This window comes from Lasioglossum baleicum, chromosome 1, assembly GCF_051020765.1.
Source record: "Lasioglossum baleicum chromosome 1, iyLasBale1, whole genome shotgun sequence".
Taxonomy (NCBI): Eukaryota; Metazoa; Arthropoda; class Insecta; order Hymenoptera; family Halictidae; genus Lasioglossum; species Lasioglossum baleicum.
This window is the reverse complement of record NC_134929.1, coordinates 23,825,292-23,849,182: the sequence shown is the minus strand read 5'-3', so window position 1 is coordinate 23,849,182 and position 23,891 is coordinate 23,825,292. Positions and strand designations below refer to the sequence as shown.

The window sequence follows — 23,891 nt, the reverse complement described above, 5'->3', positions numbered from 1 at the left end:
AGAACCGAAAAGAGAACGAACGCCGCCCAGCGTTTAGAAAATAACTTGGAGCAACGAGTCCACAGTGCACATCTCTTCCATCTGGTACGGACCTAACGACGATTTCAAAGAAGTAAATGACGTCACTGCGACGGAATCGTCGAATTCCACCGTACTGCTGATTCGCGATGTTCATACGCCGCACTAGCAACGATATCTCGACTCATTCCGCGCTTTAACGATAGCTGATCCGGCGTGAAATCTCGAAGTTGCTTTCCTTGACGAAAAACGAGCTAGAAGAACGGTTGAATAAACTTTTTCTTCGCGCCGGTACTGCTAACACGCGCGATGAGCAATATAGAAAAGCAATATAGAAAATTTAGGAGAACCTCCGAATATTTTATAAAAATCAATAAAATTTTAGTTTGTGTACATTTTGCGGAAAATTTGATTCATTGGCAATAGAACGCACTCTTTCGTTTGTACGGTTCTCGCAAAAATGTCGCACGAATTTGCGCTGCGTTAGCGAGCATTTAATGGAACTTTGAATAGCGTGTATTAAACAGATCACGACTGTGGCAATCAAATAATCGTGTTTATTATATAAATATTGTCCTATATTTCAAACTACCATCGATGGAAGGAAAACACGTCGTGGCAAACGATACGCATTCTAGCTCCGTGCGCGACCTAATTGATAATAACGAAGCAAGGACTTCGACACGATGGAGGCCACTTCCGGTGATAATGTTACCCAAATTCCGTCTTGCGTGTCCTCGACAAGTGTAGACAGCAGTCGCAGTTAATTTTCCTCGAAAATTTCATCTTCGAACAACGATTACACAGCCCTAATTTTGCGCAAGCGGATGAACGTGCACAGGCGTTAATTTTCACCAAGATCAGAATTGGCGCGATTATCTTCGCCACTCAAGGACACGCTGTGAAAATACTGATAGCGAGTGTTGGTCGGGAAAAATCATTTTTTATTGTACGAATGACGTTATTCTTTGAGTTAGAGTGGATAAGGACCAACACGAGAGAGTTGGTTGAACAATCTAAGAAGTATATTTTCTTGAGCAGTTAATTCAATGCAATAATTAAAACTGCGGATATCTAAATAAATTTTTAGTGTTATTTTACACAAAATATAATTGATCTTTCAGAAATGCACATTTCTAGGCTGGCAACATGGTGTAACGAGGGAAATAACAGCACTAAAATTTTGTTTCTAATGGATATTCAGTAGGATTAGGTTTAATAACAACACTATTAACACGCCCTCGATCTCACTTATTCGCACCATCATTATCCTCATTATCGCGAACGTTCAATTATAGACATAAGCATTGTTCATCTTATTCTGTTTTCTGTTATGGTTTTAATGATCACGTGTACCGTAATAACAAATTATTCTCACTCTTCTTATTAATACTATTATCTTGATTAGTACATTGGAGCTTCAGCGTGTGAAGTTCAATCGCACAAATTGGAAAGTCTGAAATCAACAGGTAATCACGTGTATCGATGTAATTTGTGCGAATACAACTGTATTATCAATTATAGATACGTGTAACAAATAAATTGCGAACTGCTTCATTGAAAACAATATTGGTTCACAGCGACGAGAATTCTAATTAACAAATTGTAACTGAAGTTAACGATTATTTCGGAAGTTGAATGTAACAATAACAATTCAATGGAAGATAATTTAAGTTTTTTGTGTTACATATAAATAAGATCCGAGTATAAATTACCTACTTCACCGTAGAATCTTACAGAATTGTACTCGTTTATTTTTCCTCGGTAGCAAGTAATTATCCTAGTTGAAAGTAATTATCCTAGCAAATGAAGTTGAACAGAGCAATTTTCAGTTCCGGATGTAAACAAATTTCCACTTCTTGGAATTTGAATCGAAATTTTCCGCGGAACGCATTCGAACTAACGATGCGACGATGCTAGGAACATCAACAGAGAGCACCGATCTCGAACAAATGATCCCGGGCAAAATAAATGCGGCGAGAGCAATGTGTATCGATTGCTCTCTTATCATCGATAACACGCTCAGATAACCATATGTCTGCAGGCAGAGACTCGACATTTTCACCAATGCACACTGGTCCTCCAGGGGTCGGCCGAGTACATAAAAATTGACGTTCTGTCCAAATCGACGGAAGATAAAATATATATCTTGCATCGATCACACGTGTCGAATTTACCGTAAAATGTGACCAACGCAGAAGCAAAACCGACATGTTCGTGAAAACCCCATTTCCAAATCATGCAGAATCGAAATTGAAAAAAAAACATATTTTTCAAATTTGAACAAATATTGTGATGTTATTATAAAAGATATTGAATTGTTCTTTACAGCAAACGATTCTGTAGACTTTCCCGCATACAGTGATATCCAATATTAATACATTATGATTGTTTAAACATGTTTAAACAATAAGCGTTATGTTCTTCATTTGTAGTTCATTACGCGAATGTTATTTTAAGCGTCCCTTAAATCGATCGTTCAGTGGTAAAGAGCGTTACAATTCATTGCTCTTTTAATCGAGTTAATAGCAATGTCGTTGGAATAAAATGTTGTAGTGTTCTCTCAATCAGAGCGAATTAAATTGTTCCGTTAAGATAAATCCTCCTTCTGATGGCGAACATAGTGCCCGACAATATTTACTTTATAAATCATTGACTCGCCCAAGACAAATATAACTATCGAACGGATAATGCTTGCTTCGTTGCTGTCTTGTATCGATTCAATTTGCTGATGCGATATAACCCAGTTATTTATTTCCACGTTGTAGATGACTGTGTACACCCCCTGTGTTTTAGCAGGTTCTACTGTCTACGCTTTCAAATCATGTTTAAAGAATATGTTCAAATCCCTGCAGTATTATATCTACTTTCTTAAATAGATAACCGTAATCTTCATGTAAAATGTACTTTGCGTTTAATTATTTTCTGAGATGTAGAATAGATTGAAGATGAAGACCGAGGAAGAGCCTTTAGAGGATAGACTCATGATAGTAAAAGTAGTAACCTAAAATTAATAGTAAAGTGAAACTAATAAGATAATTTAGTCAAGCAATTTAGTACCAATAAAGTAAAACTGAAAGAAAGGTAACAGCAGTCAGTATTTAATGTAAATAATAATATACATCCGGTGCTTGTGGCTTTAGAAAGTGCATTCAGTTCTTTTCGATATCCGGAAGAATTTTCTAACAATTTGTAAACTATATTGCGTCACCATAGTGTTATTTACGTTATGAACGACAAGAAAACATCAAAAACGATCGAACGACGAGCAAGAAGCGAACGTCGAACTGCAGTCTTGTCAAATCCGTCGCCGCGAAACGTTAAAATAAAGTTAATTCGTTACCGTTTAACTGTTGGCCATCTCTTACAAATTAGCCTCATACTATTATTTCCAAAAAGTTAAAAAAAATGGTGCGTGTAAGGGTTAAAGCTAGTGACGGCGGGGCGTGATCGATCCGCGACTGTGAAATGGAGTTTATTTCTGTTGAATTACGACAGTCGTTATAGGGCTCACCTTTTAAGCCCTCTCCCTCTCCCCCCCCCCTCTCTCTCTCTCTCTCTCTCTCTCGGTCTCCCTCCCCGTCTCCGTTTCTCTATTGACGGCCGTAGTAATCGATGCAACCAAGACATCCTAGTTATCAACATATCGCAGGCCGTGTATTATAGTCGACAGTGCTCTATTAACAGTTCAGTAAACTGAACTGGTATATCCGGTACACGTCGGGATAATAATCGTCGCTTCGATTTGCGCCGTGTATGTGGTTATTTACGGGCGAGGAAACGACGCGCGATGCGACAGGTTGGAATGCAAAATGCCATGAAAACAGTATCGAGATTACAAACTAAACGCTAACACCATGTACGAGCGATAGTTACTGGTTGGGAAATTCTCCGATGACATCTTCCGCTTTGTGATCTAACCGGACTCGGTGAGTCGTCGATCAATTTTCTCCGTAACTTTCAATCGAATCGGTCAATTACAGCGAATTCATTAGTTCTCTGCTTGTTTAGCATCGACTTGCTAGCTATTAACGATTATATTGTGCGTACGCGTTGTTTAGATACGCGTTACACGATTGTGTTTGCATAGCCAACATTGCGCAACTACCAAACTATCTGTTGACTTAGTGTCCGTAATGCGTACGGTTGTGTTTGTAATTAATATATGCTAGTCCGCGAAAATTTGAGAAAATACACCTTTGAACTAACAATACAAATATTGTATTCAGCTTCTCTTGTTCGAAGATGTCGAAAAGAGTTCTCCTGCGAAGTTACGCCATTTCTGCGTTACCCTTAATCAAATGCGTTCGATGTCGAATAAAATCCAGTTTCTCGTGCATGAACGCGATCTTAAACTCGATAGAAGCTATGAATACCATAGCAGCTGGGAAAATTCTTTGCTCGGTAAGTAACTATTATTCTTCGTGAACACTGTTTCCCGGTGCGCATGCCGTTGCTACAATCCTCGGCGCTCAACTCGCACGTTGTGTTTCTCCGGTAGGCAGCGAATGTTTATGCAAGTATCAAATTTCATAAATTCCACAAGCAGGAATTGAAGAGAAATTACGTTTGCTAAATATTCCATCAGGTGCGACATATTGGTTCGTAAACCGAGTTCTCGCGTTCGTCACTCTAATTTATCAATTCCGACAGCGATGATCTATTCGAAATCTGTCGCACTCGTGGGGCAAATTGCAAAACACGCAAAAACTCGAGTTACGATTTAACGATATAGGATTCACAGTAGAAAATCCGCAGTTTATTCGCGATTTGTTTGAAATGCAAATATTTGATCGTCGAAATAAATTCAATGGCTTTTCGAACAAAAAGCGTTCTTACGTAATAAAACGCCATAAACAAATAAGGCGTACATATTCTTATCTGAAATGAAAATTTCCAAGTCACTACACGGATAAATAATCCGCGCAGAATCATCGAACATACTCCGTAGTTAACAATTTTCGGATAGTAATTTTCCATTTAACGATGTTAGGAGAGATCGCCAGCTATCGTTAGCAAACAGATAAAGTTACCGCGTGCGTGTCAATTTTCCGTGTTCAAGGATCAGGCTCGCAGATAAGCTATCGAAACGAAACTGGAGTGAAAAACAGTAAAAACGGACGACCATCAATTGTCAAACGCGAAAGGCTAAACAGAGTTATCCATACATCTGCGCGAAATCGTTTTCGCTATATACAGTCGGTCAAAAAAGTCTCTGTACAAAATGTCTCTTTCAAAATGCAATACATAACTTTATTGAAATTGACTTGACTTTTGTATTTAATCGTGGAACGATTATTTTACTAGCTGATGTTGGACAAAATTTTTTAGAAAATTGCAAGGGTCAATTTTATAACTATTTTATGAAGGGGAGGTGGTTGGGTTGTGAGACAGTCGTTTTTAACCATCGCGCAATCGCGGTAATTCCAATCTGTCAGCTGTCAAATTTTTGTTTTGTGCTAGCACCGAGGTGTATAGAAGTGTTGCTTATATTAGATACGGACATCGTGTGTAAAAATCAATATACAAAACTTCTACTCATTTTTTAAAAACATTATTTTGTTGAGTGAATCAATTGAAAAAGGTGATGTGATGCATTTTCATTTAGTGTTTTCCTTACATTTTACGAGGAAATATTGAGTTTTGCGCATATACGACAAACACAGTTTTTTTCCTGTCACATTCGGAATGGCATCATGGTTAGGTTATTGAGACACCATAGTGGTTAAGTTGTGAGACACTAGTTTCTTGTACTAGAAACGAACTAGAACTGTCAAATATCGTTGTTTGTGTTTGAATTATGTGTTTATTTGTCATTTAACCCTTCGTTTTGGTTTATTTTTTGAATTTATCGTCCGCAAGCAAAGAAATTAATTTTAATGCCGTGCTTAGTGCCGTTAAAGATCATTTGCCGGAGAAGAAAGGCATAAGAAAGGCTGCCAAAGCATATGGCGTTGATAAGAGCAGATTACAGCGTTATGCGAAGAAGGTTGACAGCCATTTTGACGATATTTCCACAGTTTGCGATGAAGAATTGATGGAATTTTTGCGCATATCTCGTTTTTCACATGCAAACATTGTGACAGCGACTTGGATGACGAAGAGGAAGATGATTATTGAATCCTTCCATTCATTATATTTTTTTTTTACTTTTCTTCGCCATTCTTTGCTTTTTTTGCAATTTTTTGCCATTTTTTTTAACTTCTTTGGCCACTTAATGTCTTTAAAATAAATAAAAATTCATTTTTGCTTAATGTTACATGGGTTTTACTTTATATTTTACTACTTTTAGTTGATTTTTTCGAGTGTCTCACAACCCAACCACTTTTTTCAGGAAGCCAAAGAACATATCCTCGGAAAATTAGCCATAAAATTTTACTTGTTGATCAAATCACTAAACATTTTTCGTATAAAAGTTGCGTATTTCCTTCACCTTTGCAAAGGTATATTAAACTGTTTGATATCTTCATCAAGCAAAAAGTTACAGCCCAAAAACAAAACCCGTCTCACAACCCAACCACCTCCCTTAATTAAAGATTTTGTCGAAATTGATCGATCACTATTTTTACCTCTTTATGTATCATGACAAAGTTGCTCAAATTTGATGAAATTTTCTGCATGTACGCAACCGATAAAGATTAACAAAACATATTTTGCACATCGTATAGTAGATTAGTTCCTCGAGGAAAAAGTTATTTTACATGAAAACTCATGTAACATCGAAGACTCTTACGGGTGACTATAGTTGAACACACACAGTTTGCGATAGTTTGCGATTGGTGACGAAGCCTATCATCGTACCGATCCGAACTCGTGACGTACGACTTGTCCGCGAAAGTATCACGATTTCACGCCGCTACGGGTTCAATAATACAATTGCAAACATACAGACCGACGCGAGTGACGCAAGCTATCAAGTGACGCAAGTATGGGAATGAACCTGCACGTACATACTAGCAGGTATAGGCGAGCTGCTGTATCAATCATTCATTCGTGTTCTGTTGGCTTGCCCGTGTTAGTCGCGATCACGTTCCTCTTGTTCGATAAACACTATCAACAGTTCCCAATAACAATCCCCTGCGATGCACTCGAAACGCTAATTACTAGGCGGTGGATGTTATCTGAATAGAAATTTTCATGAACTAATCTACGGGAACCGGAACTGAATTTGGGGCGGGTCCGCCTGGAATTCGGGGAAACGAAAGCAACATGAAAGCTGTTCTAAATTCTGTTCGATTCAATGTCTCTTCATTTTCTAAAACAGAAATGTGATAGTGAAAACAACACACTTCATCTGGATTTTTCTTGATAGTTTCGCAAGATAATTGAGTGAATCGAAACACATACACGAACGGTAAGTGCATATTAGCTTTACTTCGTGTATTTTTTCTGTGGAACGATCAGAAGTTCGTTCTCTCTCAATCCATTCTCCTTTCGCCTCGCTTACAGATGGATCTTATTGTGTTCTTATGTTTTTGTCAGCAGGCACGTTTTCTAAAGATATCCGGTGAGCTCATGCTACAGTTTTGCAGCAAGTCCATTCTCGGTGCAGCGTTATTCAACGGGAATCGACGCGAGTCCGAATTCACGCGACGAAAGTTTCACATCGCTTGTAGAGATCCTCAAGCTATTCAGCTTATTTGCTGGAAGGTGTTCGAGCCGATTTTCTAACGTTGAACACAAAAACCTCGATCCAACAAGGAAACGGTTGGACAATATTAAGAAATTAAGAATATTCGAATTTCATGGTTTCGTATTCTAGCGTGACAATAAGATTTCTATATTACGCCACGCGACGAAATAAAAACGAAGCGCGGCGTACAAATTCGTGTATCCTCACCTTGTACAGTCAAGTTCAACAAGTATTCAAACAATATTCGAAACTTTCTAATTGAATTTTCTGCGCTGAAACTTCTCGTTTATTATTACCGTTTACTTTCGTTATTTATGATCGCAGCGAGCATGCAACGGCGACTGTTATCGATTAATGTGTATTGCGCGGAGAAGTCAACTTCTGCTAGCATTTATTTTCGTGTTGTAATTCGCGAGAAACTTTAACTAGAATCGACAAGTTGAAATGGTACACGTAATCCGAATCCATGGTTAATAGTAGAAAAGAAACAGCGTTCGATTACACGAGTATAAAAAATTCAGCACCGAACCGTTCTTTACTAATTATTAAAAGAAGCACAATTGCTGTAGATCCCACCGTTGAAACACGTGTTCCTCGAGAATCTCGATGGACCTTATGTAACTATCGAATTGGTTAAAATTTGATCGAGAATGTACCGTAACTATTGCTCGATAGAATCGATTGGTTCGAATTCATTGCCATTTTGAAACGGCGAACAGGTGCTTTCGAACGGAAGTAAAAACGTAGCTATACTATGGTCACGTCATACGAGAAGAACGTAGTGAAGAAAGGTGATGAAGGGAAAGCGTGTCAAGGTCATGAATTCGGACACGTAGGTTGACAAAGCCTCGCGAAGACCAATGGTTGGGTGAAACGTAACCCTCCGAGGCCGAATAACGACATAATGAACTGTAATCGTCTAATTCCTCAAGTTTCACACGTATAATTTAATCACGTATATTACAAAAGCGAAAAGAAAGAAAACGTTGGGGTACTGCTCGATCTTGCGTTTCGCTATGAAACTGTTCACGGTCAGGCCAGTTTTCGAAACTCGAAAGTGTAATATGTAACCCCGTGAACCAGCGTTCCAGCATGGCGGCGGATGCCCGCAGACCGTCGCGTCGCCATGAAAAGAAAAAAGAATTCTTTTAAACCCGCCAAAATATTTATAAAGCGGTTGAAACCAAGCGGCACCGGAAGTACTTCAATCTCGTCTACTTCCTCCTTATCCCTTCTTTTCAGAACCGCGCCATTAAGACGTTGACACAAAAGGGGCATCTCTCATTCCTTCTCTCTCCCTTTCTCTCTCTCTCTCCTTCTCTTGTTCGTTCGGAATCTTTTCATTTGTGCTCCTTTCTTTTCCCCGTTATCGAAAGGAACGTCTTCGAAAACCTGGAAAGAACTACTGGAAAAAAGTACCCGCGGTCTCTCGGGTGCTTGCGTAACTCACGGGCTCCCTTCCAAATGTTTCTTTACACCTCTCGGACTTTCTAGAAAATTAATGGTCACGCAACTCGACTTTAACTGTTTGTCCAGCTCCGATTGAACGGCGATGTCCGTTTATTCTACAGACATTTTCTGGGAAGAGAAACTCTCCGAAATGGTCGCATTGAAAACTTACAGTGAATTCCCCGTTTCCTGATTAACAACGATCGGTGCGCGAGGTTAGGTTCTCGAACGAATTAGTTACAGGGTACCCCGCTGTATGTGAAACAAACTTGATGCTCAAGGATTTGCCTGGATCTAGCAATGGCTGCCACGAGAGATCGATCGTCAGAAGCATCCTGCTAGCGATCCGGAAAGTATGTTATCTGGATTTCTAGCGAAAATGTCCGGGGTTTCGAAGCTCTGTCCTAGATCAGTGATTTCACGGATGACAGCCCTAACCCGACGGGTAATTTAGAGCAAGCTAACGCGACTCCGTAACTGTATTCCTATACACTATACACTATACACTATACGTGAACGGTCACGCCGCTCGTGCTCGCCCTTTGTGCGCGACGCTGCCGCATTTGCACGCGTTGCGTTTGGTCGGTTGTCGTCGCCGCCGCAGGTCGCCCGATTAAAAAGGACCGGTTCACAATTAATCGATCCACTCTCTCGGGCCTCGAGTTTTTACGTGCCTGTCCTTAACCCCGTTCCCGTTACCCATAAAATTACGCTCCTATGGCGTGCATCCGGCGAGATTCCGCGCGAAGCGGTGAAATTACATGCAGGGGACGAGCGACCGCCTGAAGAAACTTCTTAATCCGACCGGGATACTTTCACTTTTGAACGGAGAGCCGGGCAGGCACACTCGGGCTCGCTCTCGTCGAATTCCACGATTACGTGAACGGCAAGAAATGAAAGTCAAGACAAACCGTCTCGGGAACCGTGTAAACGCTCGTAGAATTTGCTCGAAAAAAAAGAAGAAAACAAGAGACTCGAAACAGAAGAAAAGGCATTAGGTGCCACGGACACACGCGAAACCTCCAACACTATCGCACCGTAATTGCGCTCGGTCTACCTTTTCTTCCGTGTCTATTCTTCCGTTTTATCCGCGTCTCGTATTATTTCGTCTTTGACCATTGTAGCAGCATTTTGCAAAAACAGAATTTAATTTGACGGTCAATCTTTTGGCTGCGTATAAACGTTTGTTAGTATTCTCGACTTTTTCTCTCAATTCCTCTGCAGCTCTGTAACACTTTCGCGTATTATGTAAAAGTTATATCAGAGTGAATCTCCCAAATGTTTATCCGACATCGGTACATATGAGATCGCGTAATGGCAACACAGAAGGTAAAAAACGCGTGCAAACATTTCGAAACAAAAACTGACAATGTTAACAAGTTTCCCGGTTTCATAAGAACCTAATAAACTATGAGCAGCCGTGTGGTTTTTCCTCTGACGTGGAAAAAGTAATTAAGCGATCGATAAACTTGCGCGGGTAACTCGGCCAGGATTTATTGGTTGTTTAAAGCGTTAGCAAATCGCTCGTAAAGATCGCTCGAGGTGATTAATGCGGATATCCAGTGAATGGTAATTCTTGTTGTGCTGGTTGTGCACGTGATGATTAGAGTCACGTTTGTCATCTTATCACCGCACCGCTCGAAATATCGAAAATCCCACGAGACACGAGCATTTTCTAATCGCACAACGCGGGAACAACAAAAACGAGGCATCCCGTGCATTTTCTATTTACATTCTTCGTTTTATGTGCAATCTATTTCAGTACTTCGGCGACCGCGTGTTCTTACGTATATCTCCAACTACTTCTGCAACGATGTATCATACTGAAAGCCTTCGGACTGCTCCCGAAACTTCTCAGCACGGCTTTTTACGAGATATGAAAATGTTATCTCTGCGGACTTTTGCCATTCATATTCATTGATTATTTATTCGCAACGAGTGTGATGAATTTATTTTATCAAGTCATACTATGAGTCATGTCGTGTTTTGACGCTAAACTTCAGCGTAAAATTGATGTTTCCTGATTGCCGTTCTCAACGTCTTGTCAATCAACTTCATCATTTGCAACAATTTTTTAAGAAACTTCTGATTCAATCTTTTGATGGGAAACGTTTGGTATAACTCGATCTTCGTTTATCGAAAAGAAGTCTACATACACTCCTCAAAAGAATTAAGGGATCACTTGTGCGAACCCGAAAAATTGGTCCCGCTTTACATGATCATAACTCCGTCAAAAATTGCTGTACCGGTATCGTTAAACTAAAAATGTTGGTTTTTTACAAAGTTATAGTGAGATGAAGACACCATTGACGGTTAACAAAAATTTTGTGCAACTTTGGAACATCACACGGGGAGAAACAAATTTTTTTGATAAATCGCGTTAATATCATTTGGAAGGGCTATCTTTCCTCTGTAAAACGTGTGGTTGTTGATTATTGTGCGATTTTTTTATTCGAGTTATTCAACATTGAAGTAAATATGGGCTTTTAAATTTAACTGGCTCCAGAAAGCGAAATAATTATCGTAGAATCTTCTGCAAAGAAGCAATAGAAAGAGCGTTTCTTTCTCGTCAAGGCACTTCTTTTGTTTTTTTCAATTTCATTAACATTTCGATATACCAGGTGTTTCTGAAAATATGCTTAAAACATGCACAATTTCCATTTTTCCTTTAACTCGCTGTATCTCGGCGAGAAATAATCGTAATACCATGATCCGAACGTCAGATTGAAGCAGAGATTCTGCCGATTCGATTGAGTACCCCATGAACTCGTTGCACCAATTTTTTACCTATGGCAGCTGTGTTTGAAGTGAGTGCTGTGGTTAGTAGTTGGTTATCAAAGTGGGTTATCAAAGCTGTTCAACGAAAAAATGATTACAGTAGTTTTGTTCACAAAAATCGATTTCTTGCAAAATCCTGAGGTCGTAGACAAATTTTGAGACCAAATTTGAAATCAGCGTGAAGAAATCTACGAGAAATGATATATAGCATGTTAAAAAAAAAGATTTTCCGCGCGATTTTCTTGAAATTGTGAAAGTTTAACGAATTTTCTCAAGGTTAAAAAACGTTCGTACAATAATCTCCCTATTTTTCCCATATCCTGTCAAGTTTCAGCATTAATTCAAAAAAATTTTCATCGCTCTACCTCATTTCTATCGAAAGTTCTTTGATTTTGAATCGAGTTAGGTCGAAAGTTCCCACTGTGTAGCGTATTCAGAGATGTCAGGCAGCCGCTGTACGTGCGCGCTAATTTCTGCGAAGCACTAACTTCAAACACAGCTGCCATAGGTAAAAAATTGACGCATGGAATTCAAGAAGTACTCAATCGAATCGGCAGAATCTCTGGTTCAATCTGACGTTTGCATTTCTTGCCGAGATACAGCGAGTTAAAGGAAAAATGGAAATTTTTCATATTTTAAGCATATTTTCAGAAACACCTGGTATATCGAAATGTTAATGAAATTGAAAAAACAAAAGAAGTGCCTTGAAGAGAAAGAAACGCTCTTTCTATTGCTTTTTTGCAGAAGATTCTACGATAATTATTTCGCTTTCTGGAGCCAGTTAAATTTAAAAAGCCCATATTTACTTCAATGTTGAATAACTCGAATAAAAAAATCGCACAATAATCAATAACCACACATTTTACAGAGGAAAGATAGCCCTTCCAAATGATATTAACGCGATTTATCAAAAAAAATTTGTTTCTCCCCGTGTGATGTTCCAAAATTGCACAAAATTTTTGTTAACCGTCAATGTTGTCTTCATCTCGCTATAACTTTGTAAAAAACCAATATAGCAACAATTTGAAACAGAGCATCTGAAAAACTGGAGGTTTCAGGCTTTCAAACCATTGTTTAACGATATCGGTACAGCAATTTTTGACGGAGTCATGATCACGTAAGCGGGAGCAATTTTTCGGATTCGCAGAAGTGATCCCTTAATTCTTTTGAGGAGAGTATTTCGAAATTTGTAAACCAGCTTCGTTGCTTTCTTGTATTCAAAATATGTACTCTATCTTGTTACTTTCTATCTTGAAAATATGTGTTACTTTTCAAACATTGGTACAGACTTTCACCAACACGAGAGGATAGTTTTTAGGAAACAAACCAAATACAAATCATAAAATAATGAAAGCTCTGTTTCTCGTAATTGACTATTTTTATTTGTCATTCAACACTAGGAAAAACGAGCAAATTATATTTTTACACATCTCTACCACAGCCAAGAGAATATGCAACTCCGTTCTTGAAGACTACATACAATATCGAGCACGTCCTCGAGTTTCGAGATTTCTCGGAGCCGCCAATTCAACAAACTTGCTACAACATTGATCGCGAATGGAAAAGAATATTTCACCGGGCGTTTCGATTTCGAAGTTCTAACTGCCACACTATTCACGTAAGAGATCAAATGCCGTTCTACATATAAACGGGATGCTCGCGCGTGATATTGATTTGCTGGGCGCGAAACGCGATATCGATACAGCGGGGCGTTTGTCCGCAAATCTAAAGTCGACGCGTAAGTTTTGAAATCGATGGACGCCTGAACGCAGTATGTACACACAGTTTCCAGGGTAATAATAGGAGTACACGGAAATCTCGTTCGACGAGTCGATGCATAAACGGCGACAGTCACGCGGAAGCTCCGCAGGAATTGTGGCATGTGACGCATTGCAATGCTTTCGCACGTAATACTTTTTCGCATCACGGGGGAAAAAGGAAAACCGAAGTGGCGTTACACGCCGGTGAACTACGCTCTTGTTTTATGTAGACCTGTGTTGGAAGAACTTCGCTCCGAATCAGTTTCACGCGACCAACTTTTCACCCCCGGTTTCTACCCGAAACCAATGTTTCATGGATGTTGTTACTTCCGGGCTCTCCTTTTGCCCCTGACCGGCGAACCCTGGGTCACCGAAGATCCACGCCGTGCGTCTGCATTACTTCTACCTTTACCTAAAAAGCCCACGTATCTTGAACTTGGTAAAATGTGCAAAGAATATTGTAGAAACATGTTTCTGTCCTCGAAATTTCTGTTCGAAATGTACGTTTCTTTAATACTTTTTCTCCAATGTTTAATTCAATTTCTTTAATTTAAGTTTTAACTCTTCAATTTCTTTAATGTTTAATTGAAGAGTGCGATTGCGAGGAACGGGAGTGAATTGAAGATTGATTTTAATTCGTCAAACGTTCCTGCTAATTTAAATTACAGCTACTCTAATTTTTGTAATAAATGCAGAAAACTGATCGCTTTATGCGGGTAATTAACTTTTAGGTGTTACATAAAGTTCTCTAATTTTGCCCAGTAAATTCTAATGCTAGAGGTTGAAGATAATCGTATGGAAGTTGTTAAGAAGGGAAACAATGATGGATAAAAGGTAAATTTTGATCGTGAACTTGTAGGAATATGTGTTTGTAAGAGTAGAGTTTCGGTTCGAGGTAGCGTTACGAGGAACACAACTTATGAGGTAACAGCACGCACGGAAAGACATACCCTTTCACTTTAGCATTTCACTCTCGCGAAACCGGCGGGAGAGACTACTCCGATTGTGGGATGGCACAAGCCGACAACCGGCGAATGTGTAAAAAGTGGTTGCGCAACGCCGAGTGTCTCGGAGAACCGGAAATATGTTTTCCTATGTCGAAATATTAATACATTTCGCTTGCAATCAATCTGTACGACTTTCATCCAGGTATTTACCAATTTGCTCACGAATTTAGTCATGGATTGTGATTTTTGCGTTTTATAAAAATTGTTAGGGGAACATATTAATATTAAAATAGAAAACAGTTATTCGATTCAATTATTCTTGATTATTAGGTGCACGAATTCTCATTCACAGCCTTTTCTGCAACAATTTCTTACTTACAAACAATTAAAATATATCGCAGTTTGTACATTCACTTCATCTTATAAACAATTAATGAATCTTTAATTTGAGGAATGAAAGATGTGGATTTAAAATGATATTAGAACTGATTATCTGTGAGAGCCACGAGTTAATTTGTACACTTGATATATTCGGTTAATCTATTTGTACATCTTCTATTCATATTTGATAAAAATACACAGATACCTGCAGTCTGTCGAAACTAAACGCGTAGTTTAGATTCGTAATTTGAAAGCTGCGCAAATACACGTGTCCTATTAACGTTAATCGAATAAAGTGATTCCTCATTAGAAAGTTGTTGCTCAGTGAGAGTCAGAACTGATTAATCCGATATTATCGTATGATTAAACTTAATTCGAGTATTACTTATTGCGTTTCAGAGTCACTCTGAAGTATTTTCTCTTTTTAAATTGAAAACTCTAATCATCTGGCGATTGACGTGAATGTATTATACAATTATACGTTCTTTAAACAGCGATTCGTTATTTAATATGTAATGACTACCTTTCTGTAATATTTGATTTGTTGTACGTGGAAATTGTGAAAACGCACAATTGTCCCATATCCCTTTCCGCAAAAGTGAAACGCGAACTACTTTCGAGGTGTTTCAAAAACAAGATCCTAATCGCGAAGCAATTATCAGCTACTTTCGAGTCGGCCGATTCGCATCTGTTCGTTTTATTGCCAAACACGGGCATACATACTTTGTAAACTACCGGTAGTTTACGTAATTCACCGCTGTATACAAAGAGAGCATAAATTTTCAGCATTTCCACGGCACACCATGTTTCAGCTGGCGATTTCCGCGTTACAAATTTCTCCGCCGTATGTTTCGAACTGTTCGAATATTATTTTAACTGAAAACCCATTACACGATCGTTCCAACAACTTACTAGAAAGACAGCACCACATATAAATACCATGAAAAATCCTGATTAAAAGTTTCTACTGTTTAGATCCTTCATTTTATTCTCTAAATCGGAGAGAGAGAGAGAGAGAGAGAGAGAGAGAGAATTCGAGTCTTCATAAATTGTACTGAGAAAACTTTGATGAAAAATGATCAAAAACTAGTTCCGTAACGATATCATTTTCATAACAGTGTTCAAATTCTAGAGAGTAAGGAATAGGGAACTGTATTCAACGATCTGACCACGAGTAATCAATTTTGAAACTACGAGTCAGAAGTCGGAGTCAGTATGATGGTAGAGGTCGTCCCCGAGGAGTTAAAGGTTAATATTTAACGTAATCGTGCGAGGATGCTCCTCCAGAAGGAAAATGATCTGCCCACGCTCCGAGAGTCTAGGTTCGAGAGTCGAAAGTATCCGGAGCACGTAGCCCCGGTAACTTTCCCACAGTCTTGATCGAATCGCGATTAATTTAGCCCGAGCTAATACCGCGAGGTAACTTAATGATCCTGCACACGTTTCGCGATACGTAATTGCCTTTCTTACCGTCTGCACGGTTATGTAAGAGCAGACTGGAGCCGGTAAGCGTCGTGTACGAGCGTTTTGAGGCTCGATCGCGGGACACTTTCGTCTACCCGGTGCCGATAAATCGAAGCAGCTCGGCTCGAGACTCGAGACGCTGACAGCGCTTACTTTCGCTGCTTGAGGCACCTACACGCGCGCAGAAACGCGCACGGACGCAGACAGGCAAGACGTCGCGTCGTCGATCCTAAATAAGGGTACGATAGCCATAGAAACGGGTTCCGCGGTAAGGTAATCGCGTTAATTAGATACGCAATGGCTCGTGTCTACGACGTGGAACCGTGTCACCCGTTCCTGCTCGATTTTCCCACTACAAAAAATTATTTTCAGTTCAGCGACGCACAATGCGGCCGATCGCGCCGATCTAGCTGTTCAAAAGTCCCAAAATGAAAATTGGACTTTGCGCACCAACGTTTGTGTAACGTTTAACCCAACAAAAACATCCTGCAAACAGGAGCCAAATTCCTATGGCCGTAAAAAGTTGCGCGATCAAAGAAAATACGTCCAAGTTCGTTAGCTTAGAAATACCTCTTGCAATACTGAAAAAAGCGTTTGTAAAAATTAGTTTGAAAGAACAACATTTAATTTTTAAAGAATTACATGGAGGGCTAAATTATTCAAACTCGGCCGCTACCCAACACCTTTTATGACCATTGGTTTATAAAAGTAACGGCCAAGTTTGAATAATTTAGCTCTCCATGTAACTCTTTAAAAATTAAATAGCGTTCTATTAAACTAATTTTTACAAACGCTTCTTTCAGTATTGCGAGAGGTATTTCTAAGCTAACGAACTTGGCCGTATTTTGTTTGATCTCACAACTTTTTACGGCTACTTTTAAGGAACTTGGCTATACTTGGTTTACAGGATGCTTTTGTTGGGATTTCAGCAATTTTTGTTGAAATTTCATCAATTATCACAAGTAGGTATTACTCTTATCCCTGATTCATTAAATCCTAAACATTTTTTATCTTTAATGTGGACATTAAGTAAATTAATAAATGCATGTTCGTTTTACTACCCATTTATACCTATTTCTTAATGTTTTTCTTCCAATTCAACCCCTTTAAGGTGTAAAATTTCAAACTTTGATAATTATTCCTTTGAGTGTTTGTTATGGTTGACCTATGTACCAAATTTCTTAGCTTGTAGGTCAATGGGAAGTACCCAAAAGGTTTTGATGATCTGTCAGTCAGTCAGTCAGTGACAAATTTAGCGATTTTTAAGGTCCTATATCTCGGAACCTACTAATGTTGGAAGATTAATGTTCTGTGAATATTGAGACATGATAGCATTAAACAAGTGTACGAAATTACATCTCTCCATCTGCATCCAGTGCCGAGTTATAAGCCTCTAAAAAACGGCTAACAATAAGTTGTTTCGCGTAAAAGGAGGTATACATAGTGCGAGAACTTGGCTGGTGCACTACCGTGCACCTAGATTATACATATGTTTCAGAGCTCGAAACATAACAAATATTTGGCTTTGAATTTTTTAATTAAATGATCGTTTTCAATTGATTATGGAGCTCTGTTCTGATTACAAAATCTATTTTTTAGAGCATAATTATCCGGATATGTTTGCGACGATTTTATACGAGTTTCCTCTCCGAGGAGGTATGCAATAATTTATTGCCCTTTCCGAAAAACTCCACATTTCGCAGCTGTTATCTTCGGACACGGCAAATTTTGCGAAACGATGTTGACCGACTCTGTTTATCGACCGCGCCCAGCTCGTGCCTTACATACTCCATGTTTATTAATTGATGAATTAAAGGAACGACTGATACGAGGGAGTTCGAAAATATCGAGATCGATAGGAGTATGTAACAAGCGCCAGTGTGAAATCATAAACTATCAAAATGATGGCAGAGAGGAAATCGGAGGTCGTACTTGTGCCGGGAGTTATCGCGGTGTATATTTACGTCTAGAATTGCGTCAAATTGTACCCTGACAACGCATCAATTTGCAAGACAGACGGGAATATCTGCAAGCGTAAGGAATGTACGACGTATAATCTGGAATAATCTGGAAACGGCGCGCGTTAGAAACTGCGGAGAATGTTGATAAAAGATGTATTAAAGAAAAAAACCGAGATGGAGCAGAGTTTTGTTTACAGCTGAAGAAAAGTTTTATCTCTAGGAACCAGATGGCTGCACTATTTTCGTGGTCCGAAGATTTCGTATTTCAAATAAAGTGTCGGGACAATGGAGAATTATGATTTAGAGAGAGGTATCGGATAGTAAACCAAACATTCGATCGATTAAACTTGAGTCACTTGTAAACATTTCTAAAACGAAAAACTTTTATTTCCACTCGAATTCGAAGAGGTTCACTATCGCTGCAAATTTATAAAAATCACACAAATGCTGTAGGATCGAATTTAAGCGTGGAGTTCATTAAAGTTGAAGAATTCAGAGGTTTTCTATTTATTTTGTTGTGTGTAGAATCTAGTTGTGCAACCGCGCCCAGTCGGAAAGGGAGGATCGTATGTTTAGAAATCTGTATGCTACCCAACCGTCCGAAATTTTCAAGAATTCAGGGAATATAAATGGACGGCTATCTCCCTCTCGTCTCCAAGGGAAGGAAAATGGTACGTGACATAGAAAAAGAATGCAGCCGCACGCAGCTTCTCATGCTCGTTTGGAAAACTGACCATCAGATTCGAAGAAAACAGGTTTTCCCCGCAACAGGAGTCTCGGCGGATGGGGCCGAATATTCTGCGCGTCATCCAGGAATGCGAGTCCTTTCCCGAAGGAACAAGGCCTAGGAAAGGCCGGGAACGCATGCCTGTTACAAAAGATTTCTCGAAGATTCTAAAGTCTAAAGGAATCTGAACGAAACACCGTTACAAAGCAATTCCAGGGGTTCCGTGGGCTGCCCACGACGCGACGATCCTTTGCCTACGATCACGTTTCAGTCCTGAATAGATTTTCGAACAGTCTGCCGAGATTATAGCATGTTTAAATTAATATCGTGTCGTAGTTAGACGATGCTCGTGCAAGTTCATATTATTACAGGTAAAATGGGGGCAGTAAAGTCGGCAGAACTTTCCGTCTTTTTTCAGGTGTTCCATCGCTTTCGTAACAAATGAATCGCATCTTTATGCAACTGCACACGGAGAGATTATTGCTCATTGTTCCACTAGACAACGAATCTTTACGCAAAATAAAAATTTTAACATGTTGAATAAGTCTTAAATAATATAACGGTATTTTCACATTAAACATCAAACAAATTCATTGTGTAATTTTCTCTTCGCTGCCTTTTTATACCGATAATTTTTTCGGAGCAAAATTTTTCGGAGCAAAATACATAAATCGATTTTCAACTAGTTAAACATTATAGCGTGCAAGAGTTTTTCGATATACTTTTTAGTGCATTATTATTGTCGGTCTGTCTAGCGTTTTGTTCTCGTGTTGACTGTTTTCTTTGTCATGCCTTTCCTCCGAATCAGAATTCTGTGAATGACACTAGCCGCGGCGTGCGAAGGCTGACTTCCACTAACAAAAAAGAGGAAGATAATGGGTCAATGTTAAAGTCAACAAGACCGTCTAACACACGTTGCAAGCTTAATCAGCTGGCAATACGAGATAGAGTCGATCGATGTGCAATTAGGGACTCGCGTTCGCGCTCGATGAATTAATTATCGCGATAACTCCATGACCTTATGTTGCTACGTGAATAACTCAAATGACACAATGAACATCGCGAAATATCTCTAAAGCGCTCTCGGAAATTCAATGAAAAATTCAACTGAACATTTCACATAATCAACTTCAGCAATTAATTATGTTCTTAAAATTCGATCACATTGATGTTGCATCATTTCATACGGGACATATTCTTGCAAAAATATGAACATCTTACTACTTGGAAAATAATAATGTGGCTGTGTAAAAAGTGTAAGAAAAATCGAAAAATCACTTGGAAAGGAAAAACAGCTGCGGCGGCGGTTATCTTCCGGAAGTTTCGCAGTTTGACTTCCGGTGCGAAAGTTCTCCTTTTTCCTTGTCCGAGGATTCCAACTAAAAATTCGATATATTTGTTCGCATTGGTAGTTTTTTCCAGCGAATACGTTTAAAGTCTTTTTCCGGGCACGCGATAAGTCGGTATATTCTCTATAAAGCATTAAAACTTTTCCGAGAATAAACGATTAGCTTTAATGGTGCTTTCAAAGCGGGTGCGAAAGTATAGCGTATACGAGCACACGCGGTGATTGTCGTTGAAATTCGGTAAAAATGAAATCTCAGCGTTCTCGTTATGGCAGTCACTCGTTGATCGATTAAACCTCGGCAGGCTGTTCAGCGGTTCCCGAATGTAACGGAAACTGATTAAACGCTGGAACGCAATGTGCTAACGACGACATAGTAATACCGACAACAAGCCGAATATTGGCATTAATTGTTTATCGAACACTGCACGTCGAACATATTGATTAGAACCGCGTATTTATTCACGCACACCATTCGATGTGCCAGAAATAGATTTAGTCGAACAAAGAAAATCAATCATGATAAATTTGTTCTTTTAAATACTGTTGCATATATGTACATAATCCCTCAACTGGTAACCTGCAGCCATTTCATAAACTGCACACACACTCGTCTGGCAAAAAACTTCGCATTCTGTGCGCATTAAAGCAATTTTCCAACGATGCAAATACATCAAGTATAACCGAATAATTGCTGGCCATTATTTATGGTATTGAAGGATTTATGTGTACACACGCTTTTAATGGCCACTGAAAAACCGCTGTTAAAAAGAACCAAAAAAAATCATCTTTATTCAACTAGGTTATCCTCAGTCAGACTTAGTGTTCAAGTTTTAATTAATCAGAATAATAACCGTGGCGAACACGACAAACGAATTACAACTTCGAGGATACTACCACACGAGAATAGATTTTTAAAGTTCAAAAGTCGTCCACGCGTGCACTTTGAAGCAGGACTATTTCGTAATATTGTGTTTCAAACTAATCGAATATAACCAATTAAAAACAGAGATCATTTCTGTTTCGTTCCTAGAAAAATACAGTTTTGTAGATATCAGTCTGATGGAATTTTTTCAAAATTCCTTTTAATCTCACAGCGAAGTTCTTTCTACGGACAGTTCCAGCACAAAATAAAATGAAAAGCTCGTTGGAATTTGTGATATGCGTAAACATTGCTTCGGAAAGAAATCATTTATGCAGCGATTAAGCGAAAAGCTGTCGTGTCGATGAAAATCATGAAACCACTGCCATGTTTGCACTTTCAATCCATAATCAGGAAACGCGCCGCGTTAATTCGCGTTCGAAAATGCGGTTTTAATTCGGTCCGGAAGAAAAATTCTGCGATTTTTACGTAACGTTCTACGCGAAAAACGTGGACGTTCTAAAGCGAGACGTATTTACTTGGAATGCCGTAAAAGTGACTCATGCTGTCACGTAGCAGCGTATATCCTCGAGTTATGAATGAAACGATTCTATAGGCTCGACGGTTAGTTATCAGGAGGATTTCTGATTCGGTTTACACGAGTTCCCGCCGTTTACACGGACTTGATACCGTGTTTCCTCGTGTAGAGGATTTAAATACATATATTCAAACCTTGAATTTCTATAGCTCCTCCTCCTCGACGTAAATTTTCAAGATTGTATCGGTCAGTTAGACATAACAGAGAATAATATTCTTAAAATTTTTTAAACGCAAATGTGCATTTTTGTACTTCATATAATAAAATGAAGTAGAATATCTAATTTTAGGCGAATAAATTTTTGGTTTGGTTACTATTGTTTTCAATTCCATTCTCATCGTAATTGCTAATTAGCTTTGAAGGCGGATTTACGTCAGAGAACGCCAACCGTGCGGTTATGGCGTTGAAATTGTAGAATTTCTGCACTTTTTCGAACACCCACGACTCGTTCTCTATCTCTCTCTCTCTCTGACCTCTACGTTTAATCGCTCTCGAGAAGTCGAACCTTCTCGTTTACGAGAGAAATCGATGTGCGACCTGCATCGATGAACGCGCATTATTCGATTCGAAAATGAATCATCGACGCGAGGGGAAGATACTCGATGCCACGAGTACAAAACCAGCTTGTTTCGCGAAACCCACTTGATCTCGATGAATTTTGATAGCTGTTTCCTTCGAGCACGCTTATACCGACCGACCGACCGTCCGTTCTTTCCGTTATATCATTTTTGCTCGCACAAGAAACGAACGAATAAAACTCATCGTCCGAGAGAGTGTATGAAATCGCGAATCCGGATTTTCTAACTTCTGGGTCAACAATACGAATTTAAAGTGCTCGACGGTGGAACTATTAGGCCAGTCGAAACAACTCGTTATAAATATTTTAGTTCTGAAATCGACCGACTCGTGAAGATGTTTTTGCGAGAAAATTTTCACTCAATTTATTTGCGTGAAATCTGAAAATTCTAGCGTTTCGATGAATAATTTTAAATCTGTGCAAACTCTCCGACGAAATTTTAATAGGTTGGAAAGAGAAAGTTCTTGCGGTTTTTATTATAAAATCAAAATAAACAATTTTCAAAATAACCATTGCGTGAATGTAACCACAATTCGTTATAAATCATTGCCTGTATACTGGAGAGATGAGAGCAACAGGGGATGAAAATGGTGGCGCCCTTGAACGCGCAAGTCAAGATTCTAAGGGTGCTTTCACATCTATTAAATTCAACAACAGCAAAATATTCAGAAACCGTGGAATCTAATGTATTTACTATTTACATTTTCTAAAATATTGTAAAAAATGTTACATAAAAATTTGGAGTAAGTTCTAAACGACTATTTAGAAGAGTGAAATAAAAGTCTCTGAAATAAGAAACAACCTAAAATTATAAAGGAATTTATCGTATAGACAATTTCTATTTAATATTCAGTACCTTCTTCGAGGTTTTAAGGGGCAACGGAAAGTGCTCCAAAATTTGAGTCGTTGAAATAATGTAACTAACACAACGATCCAACAACGTCCAACTGTTTACAATAAATTAGATATTTATATGCTTCGAATATATATGTACGTTTTGTGTAGAATATGTTAACAGCCAAAGCTATTGTGAACGTTACCGGAAGTAGGATGATATTTTCCGAAACGCACAAACGCTGAAGTTTTAATCGCAAGACAATATGTGAGATCCGGACGGACCTCGTGAATGTTTATAAATAATATTTTATAACTAAACAATGCCGAATCAAGGAACACCTATCATAGGTACTACGGCTCACAGTAATGTTTATGATTTATTACGAGTAAATTCCAAATCGCGTAAATATCAGATTCGATAATTTCCGAATCCAGAAAATTGTACGGCTCACAATATTGTCGGAGCCTGACCTTGAGTTCACAGGCAGCCTAATCTCCGTTTGTATTGATTTCCCACTAGTTTTCAGTCGGCTGTTCCAATTTCCCAAAATAAT

General features: G+C 38.9%; 1 protein-coding gene across 4 annotated transcripts in view; it reads right to left on the bottom strand.

The window, feature by feature from the left end:
• The window catches only part of Brat (tripartite motif-containing protein brain tumor), a 232,070-nt gene that overhangs the window by 124,297 nt on the left and 83,882 nt on the right, over window positions 1-23,891 (bottom strand). The window lies entirely within an intron of this gene.